Genomic DNA, 8,803 nt, shown 5'->3' on the forward strand with positions numbered 1-8,803 from the left:
CTTAACAATTATTTACTTCACATATTTCTTAATTAATGTCCATGTCGCAAACGCATGAGATAAATTAATTAAGGAATAAAGTTAATTAGCTTAGGAAAAGCATATGTTTTGAAAACATAAAATTAGAAGTTTAACTCTTCTATTAAATTTTCTCAAAAAATTTCACTAAACAAATGAGATAAATAAAATCTTTAAACCAACAAAGAAAATAAAAAAATTCAAAGATAAATGTAAAAACTTTTTCAAGTAAGTACATTAATTTATCATAACGGAACCGTGGTAATGTTCCACAAACCCAAATAAAACCAAAAGATATAATAGCAAGCTTAATAAAAAATATAAAAGAATAAAAATCACCACCCAAAAAAATTAAAGCCAATAACATTCTTATGAAGACAATTCTAGTATATTCAGCTAAAAAAATTAAAGTAAAACCACCCGCACCATACTCAATATTAAATCCTGAAACTAACTCAGATTCCCCTTCAGCAAAATCAAAAGGAGTACGATTAGTTTCAGCTAAGCAAGAAGCAAAACAAGCTAAAGCTAAAGGAAAAGAAATAATAATAAATCAACAATAAAGCTGATAGTTTATAAAATCAAACATATTAAAACTACCAATTAAAATAATTAAAGACAATAAAATTAAAGCTAAACTAACTTCATAAGAAATTGTTTGAGCAACAGAACGAAGAGAACCTAATAATGAATAATTTGAATTAGAAGATCAACCAGCAATTATAACAGTATAAACACCTAATCTAGTACAACATAAAAAAAATAAAAATCCATAAGAAAAAGAACACATATAAGTTAAATAAGGAAAAATTACTCAAACGGCTAAAGAAATCATTAAATTAAAAACAGGGGAAAAATAATAAAGTAGGTAATTAGATATAATAGGAATTGGCTGCTCCTTACAAATTAACTTAATAGCATCTCTAAATGGCTGAGGAATTCCAACAAAACCTACCTTATTTGGACCCTTTCGAATCTGAATATAACCTAAAACCTTACGCTCTAATAAAGTTAAAAAGGCAACACTAATTAAAACACAAATAACCAATAAAAGAAAATTCAAAATAAATATAAATAAAACATAAAGTATCAATACTATTTGTAGAAAAAATCTACATAAATGAATTCTAAATTCAACACATTAATCTGTCAAAATAGTAAATAAATTAATATTAATCAATATAACAAAAAATATTTTAACCATATGGTCCTTTCGTACTAATATGGATTAACAATCTCAGGATAGAAACCGACCTGGCTCACGCCGGTCTGAACTCAGATCATGTAAGAATTTAAAGGTCGAACAGACCTAATCATTGGGCTCCTGCACCCAAAATTTTTCTTAATCCAACATCGAGGTCGCAATCTGCTTTGTCGATATGAGCTCTCAAAAACAATTACGCTGTTATCCCTAAGGTAACTTAATCTTATGATCATAAATTATGGATCAAAATAACAAACATAAATAAATGATATAATAATGAAGAGTTTATCTATTCTTCATGTCACCCCAACAAAACATCATCATTAAATATAGAAAGACAAACAAAAAACTATATAAAAGTAAAATGTCAAGCTCTATAGGGTCTTCTCGTCCTAAAGAAGAATTTAAGCCTTTTGACTCAAAAGTTAAATTCAAAAATTTATTAAGAGACAGTTGATTTCTCGTCAAGCCATTCATTCCAGCCACTAATTAAGAGACTAATGATTATGCTACCTTTGGACGGTCAAAATACCGCGGCTCTTTAAAAATACGCTCAGTGAGTAGGCCAGACCTCAAAATATAAACAAGAGGACATGTTTTTGATAAACAGGCGGAAATCAATTTTGCCTAGTTCCTTATAATAAGTTCACAAGGTAAAAATTTCATACAAATAAATATACTAATTCTATCATTATTACAAAAATTTTAAAATTAAATTAATAATCTTAATAAAAAACCTAAAATATTTATAAAATCAAAATAAAAAATAATGAACTAAAACGTAATCTTAAAGATAGCTGGTTTAAAGCTTACTATTATATTTCTATAAAATAAATTATAGGTTATTAACTTCAAAGCTTATCCCTTAAAGAATAAATAAGTTAATATTTTTACTTAAAAAATTAAATAAAAACAAATAACTTTAACAAATTAAATTTTTTCTTAAGAAACTAGATATCTTGGGAAACGATTAACATCTCATTTCTATAAATAATTTAATAATAATTATGATACATTAACTATAAATTATTTATAAATCAACCCAAATCGAGACAAGTAAAATAAATACTAAAATTTTGATAAACCCTGATACAAAAGGTACAATAAATAAAATCTACTTAAAAAAATTTAAAATAATATTTCATAAAACACTTACATTACACCAATAAACTATAATTTAAAAAATCAATTCTATAAAATATACTAAGACAAAAATACAATAAAATTATTTATATTAAATAATTAAATAAACAAAAAATAAATATAATAAAATAAATAATCAAGATATCCTGATTTGCACAGAAAAATTTTCAGTGTAAATGAAACCATTTACTAATAAGTTATATCTTGAAACTCTTCCTAGATACACTTTCCAGTACATCTACTATGTTACGACTTATCTCATCTAAATTGAAGCTACTTTAAAATAAAATAGAATAATCAATAATGAGAGCGACGGGCGATGTGTACACATCTCAGAGCCAATATCAGTTAAATTAAATAAATTAAATTACTATCAAATCCACCTTCATTAACAGTATTTCACTATCAAATCCGTTATAAACAAAAATCTATTGTAACCCACCTCCTCTTAACTATAAGCTGCACCTTGACCTGAAATATTTTATAATTATAAATCTTGAGAATTATAACTCTAAAAAGATTCTCTGATAACGGAGGTATACAAACAAATAAATTAAGTAGAGTAAATCGTGTATTATCAATCATGGGGTAGGTTCCTCTGAATGGAATGAGATACCGCCAAATTCTTTGGGTTTAAAGACCTTAACTAATAGTACCCTGGTAAATATAATTAACATTTAAAATAATAGGGTATCTAATCCTAGTTTATTATTTAAATTTCACAGATTCATAAAAAGGGCCACAAATAAATTTTAACATTTCACCTTACAAATTTATATTTCAACCCTAATAATATAAACAACTGTTTTAACCAATAATATTCACTTGTATCAATCGTATAACCGCGGCTGCTGGCACGAATTATGCCGATACTAAATCAATTGCTAAATCCAAAATCACTTGATAATTAAATCAAATTACTGCAAAAAGAACATTTAGTCTAACAAAACTTACATATAATACAAAGAAAAAGTGAATAAACAAGCAAGAATAAAACTTTTAAAAATAAAAAATAAGAAAATTTTAAATCTATTAATTCAGGAAAAAATAAAAGATTCAAAAATTTAAAGAAAAAAAAAGAAAAAAACCACAAACATTAACAAAAAAAAAGAAACGCCCCTATGTATGACCACAACAACTTCTCTATTATATATAATTAAAGATTAATATGGAACATGTATAGCAATAAATGTATTATATTCTTTCTTATTTAATCTTTCTTTTCACTAATAAATAAAGAAAGATTTAATAATATAATAAATATATTTTATACAATTATGTAATTTAATATAATATGTTATTAATATGAATTCTTTTTTTATATTAAGTTAACTTTCATATATATTAGTTAAATAATCTAATTATAGGTAATTTACATAATTATATTATTATAATTAATATAATTATTTATATTAATTTTAATATTTTATATTTAAATTAATAATTTTATTTATTATATCCAATTATAATAATATTAAATATTAAATTACATATTATTATATATATTATATTATAATAACCTATTTTAAGCTAAAATCATAAGTAGCTATAATCCTAGGTAAATAATTGCATTAAAATAATCAATTGATAATGGTAAGATGAACTTATAATACTTTAATTTCAATTAAATGTAATATATTAATATAAATTATTTATTATATATATATATAAAAAAAATAAAATGAGCAGTATAAATTAATCCTAATTAAACAAAATAATACATAAAAGAATTTCAAAAAAAAACTTTCGATTTATATATTAAATAAATGAAGTGCCTGATTAAAGGGTTACCTTGATAGGGTAAATAAGGTAAATTAAATTTCCTTCATTAAAATTACATAAGATAGAATTAAACTACCTCCTTTAGTATCAAAAACTAACGTGCATCATACACCTTAATGTAAAAAGGTAAGCTAAAAAGCTAATGGGTTCATACCCCATTTATAGAGGTATCAATCCTCTCCTTTTTAATGACCAACAACTCTACAAAACTTCTCTTCCTATCAACATTAATGATAGGAACGATCCTGTCCATTTCATCAAATTCCTGATTTGGGGTTTGAATAGGACTTGAGATCAACTTACTTTCATTTATTCCGCTCCTAACAAGAAATAAAAATATAATAATAAATGAATCATCAATTAAATATTTTATTGTCCAAGCAATAGCATCGACAATATTATTATTTTCAATTTTGCTGATTCAAATAAAATATCCCATGGGATGGGAAACAGAATTTATCCCATCAATAATAATTAGATCTAGACTATTATTAAAGATTGGAGCTGCACCGTTCCATTTCTGATTTCCAGAAGTTATAGGAGCATCAAGATGAAATAATTGTTTAACATTAATAACATGACAAAAAATCGCCCCAATAATGGTCTTATCTTATTGTATTCAATTAAGAACTTTTATTTGAACAATTATTATCTTAAGAATTATTATTGGGGCAATAGGAGGTTTAAATCAAACATCCTTACGACAACTTTTAGCATATTCATCAATCAGACAACTAGGTTGAATAATTAGATCATTAACAGTCAGAGAAAACATCTGAGAACTATACTTCATTATTTACTCACTATTAAGATTAATTATAGTTTTATTATTTAAGCAAATAAATTTATTTTTCATAAATCAAATTTATTCAGCCAGAAATATAAAAACCGAAATTAAATTCATAATATTCTTATCTTTATTATCTTTAGGTGGACTACCACCATTCCTTGGATTCTTACCAAAATGAATTGTAATACAATCATTAATAGAAAACAATATAACAACTATTATAACTATTATAGTTGTATTAACTACAATTACACTCTACTACTATATACGTATTAGATTCTCAGCTCTAATTATATCATACACAGAAAATTCGTGATCTATAAAGATAAAGTCCCAAAAATCAAGAATCATTCTTCCTATAATAGTAATAATTTCAACAATAGGATTGATTTCAACATCAACCTTAATTTCATTATACTAAGGACTTAAGTTAATCAAACTAATAACCTTCAAAGTTATAATTAAAAGAATAATCTTTTAGGCCTTAGTAAAATTTTACACCTCTAGAATTGCAGTCTAGAATCATAATTGAATATAAGACCTAAATATGATAAGAGAGAAAACATCTCATAAGTAGATTTACAGTCTACCACCTAAAATTCATCCATCTTACCGCAAAAATGATTATTCTCAACAAACCATAAGGACATTGGTACTTTATACTTCATATTTGGAGCATGAGCAGGAATAGTAGGAACATCAATAAGAATACTTATTCGTGCTGAACTTGGCCAACCCAGATCTCTAATTGGGGATGACCAGATTTATAATGTTATTATTACAGCTCACGCATTCGTAATAATTTTCTTTATAGTAATACCTATTATAATTGGTGGATTTGGTAATTGACTTGTTCCACTAATAATTGGTGCACCAGATATAGCATTTCCACGAATAAATAATATAAGTTTTTGATTACTACCACCTTCACTAACCCTTCTTCTTACATCTTCTATAGTAGATAATGGTGCTGGTACAGGATGAACAGTTTACCCTCCTCTAGCAGGAGCTATTGCACACGGGGGTCATCTGTAGATCTAGCTATTTTTTCACTGCACTTAGCAGGTGTATCATCTATTCTTGGTGCAGTGAATTCCATTACAACAGCAATTAATATACGATCAGAAAGTATAACTTTAGATCAAACACCTTTATTTGTATGATCTGTAGCTATTACAGCATTACTTCTCCTTCTTTCACTTCCAGTTTTAGCAGGAGCTATTACTATATTATTAACAGATCGAAATTTAAATACATCATTCTTTGACCCTCTAGCTATTTTTTCACTGCACTTAGCAGGTGTATCATCTATTCTTGGTGCAGTGAATTTCATTACAACAGCAATTAATATACGATCAGAAAGTATAACTTTAGATCAAACACCTTTATTTGTATGATCTGTAGCTATTACAGCATTACTTCTCCTTCTTTCACTTCCAGTTTTAGCAGGAGCTATTACTATATTATTAACAGATCGAAATTTAAATACATCATTCTTTGACCCTGCAGGAGGGGGTGACCCAATTCTATATCAACATCTATTTTGATTCTTTGGACACCCAGAAGTTTATATTTTAATTCTACCGGGGTTCGGAATTATTTCACATATTGTATGTCAAGAAAGAGGAAAAATTGAATCATTTGGAACATTAGGTATAATTTATGCTATACTATCAATTGGACTAATAGGATTTATTGTATGAGCACATCATATATTTACAGTAGGAATGGATGTTGACACACGAGCATATTTTACATCAGCAACAATAATTATTGCTGTACCTACAGGAATTAAGGTATTTAGATGATTAGCTACATTATATGGAACTAAATTCAAGTTCAATCCACCATTATTATGAGCTCTAGGATTTATTTTCCTATTTACAATTGGTGGATTAACAGGATTAGTATTAGCAAATTCATCACTTGATATTGTATTACATGATACATATTATGTAGTAGCCCACTTTCATTATGTATTATCTATAGGAGCAGTATTTGCAATTATAGGAGGTGTCATTCAATGATATCCACTATTTACAGGATTAACTATAAATAATACATGATTAAAAATCCAATTTACAATTATATTCATTGGAGTAAATTTAACATTCTTTCCTCAACACTTCCTAGCATTAGCAGGAATACCTCGACGATACTCTGATTACCCAGACGCATATACATCATGAAACGTAGTATCAAGAATTGGGTCTACAATTTCTATTGTAGGAATCATTATATTCATTGTAATTATATGAGAAAGAATGATTACAAACCGAGCAATTATATTTAGAGCTAACATAAGAAGATCAACAGAATGACTACAAAATAACCCTCCTGCAGAACATAGTTACTCAGAATTACCATTAATCTCTAGATTCTAATATGGCAGATTAGTGCAGTAAATTTAAGCTCTACAAATAAAGGTTTGACCTTTTATTAGAAAATATTTATTAATGGCAACATGATCAAATTTATCTCTTCAAGATGGAGCTTCACCATTAATGGAGCAATTATCATTCTTTCATGATCATACTATGGTCGTATTATTATTAATTACAGTAATTGTAGGTTATGCCCTAAGTTATATATTATTTATTGCCTATACTAACCGTAATATACTTCATGGACATTTAATTGAAACAATCTGAACAGCTTTACCAGCAATTACATTAATTTTTATTGCCCTTCCATCATTACGACTATTATATTTACTTGATGATTCAGTAGATGCAATAATTACAATTAAAACCATTGGACGACAATGATATTGAAGATATGAATATTCAGACTTCATAGACGTAGAATTTGACACTTATATAACACCAGAACAAGACCTAGAAAATGATGGATTCCGACTACTAGATGTAGATAACCGAACAATCCTACCAATAAATACAGAAGTACGAGTATTAACAAGAGCATCAGATGTTCTACACTCATGAGCAGTTCCTGCATTAGGGGTTAAAATTGATGCAACGCCAGGTCGGTTAAATCAAGGAACATTCACAATAAATCGACCTGGATTATTCTTTGGACAATGCTCAGAAATCTGTGGAGCAAACCACAGATTTATACCAATTGTAATTGAAAGAACTTCAGTAAATTTATTTATTAAGTGATTATCTAAGATAATTTAAGGAGTTAGTTAAAATAAATAACATTAGAGTGTCAATCTAAAGTAACTAAAAAAAATTAGCACACCTTGAAATTCATCAGATGACTGAAAGTAAGTAATGGTCTCTTAAACCAAATAATAGTAAATTAACGACTACTTCTGATGGGGAAATTATATCCAAATCCCTCAAATATCCCCTCTTATATGATTCTCACTATTCATTATATTTTCAGCTACATTAATCTTGTTTAATCAAATAAACTTCTTCTCATTTAAACCTAACCTTATTAAAAGAGCAGAAAAAGGAACAATTGAAATAAAAAACTTAAATTGAAAATGATAACAAATCTATTCTCAACATTTGACCCATCAACTAACATCTTTAATTTATCATTAAATTGAACTTGAACATTTCTAGGACTATTATTAATCCCATCACTATTTTGACTTACACCATCACGAATTAACATTATCTGAAATAAACTAAATTTAACCTTACATAATGAATTTAAAACACTTCTTGGACCAAAATCATTTAATGGAACAACATTCATTTTCATCTCAATTTTTATTATAATATTATTTAACAATTTCATAGGATTATTCCCTTATATTTTTACTAGAACAAGACATTTAGCATTAACATTTGCAATTGCCCTACCTATATGGCTAAGATTTATATTATTTGGATGAATTAACCATACTAATCATATATTTACACACCTTGTACCACAAGGTACACCGCCTG

At 26.8% G+C, this 8,803-nt stretch overlaps 1 long non-coding RNA gene across 1 annotated transcript in view; it reads right to left on the reverse strand.

The window, feature by feature from the left end:
• Positions 1-2,378, reverse strand: part of LOC126278643 (uncharacterized) — a 132,226-nt gene extending 129,848 nt beyond the window's left edge. Inside the window, exon 1 of the long non-coding RNA XR_007550751.1 lies at positions 1,794-2,378. This is a non-coding gene — a long non-coding RNA (uncharacterized LOC126278643). The remainder of the gene's footprint in view (positions 1-1,793) is intronic.
• Between the last annotated feature and the right edge of the window lie 6,425 nt (positions 2,379-8,803).

Source organism: Schistocerca gregaria, chromosome 6, assembly GCF_023897955.1.
Source record: "Schistocerca gregaria isolate iqSchGreg1 chromosome 6, iqSchGreg1.2, whole genome shotgun sequence".
NCBI lineage: Eukaryota > Metazoa > Arthropoda > Insecta > Orthoptera > Acrididae > Schistocerca > Schistocerca gregaria.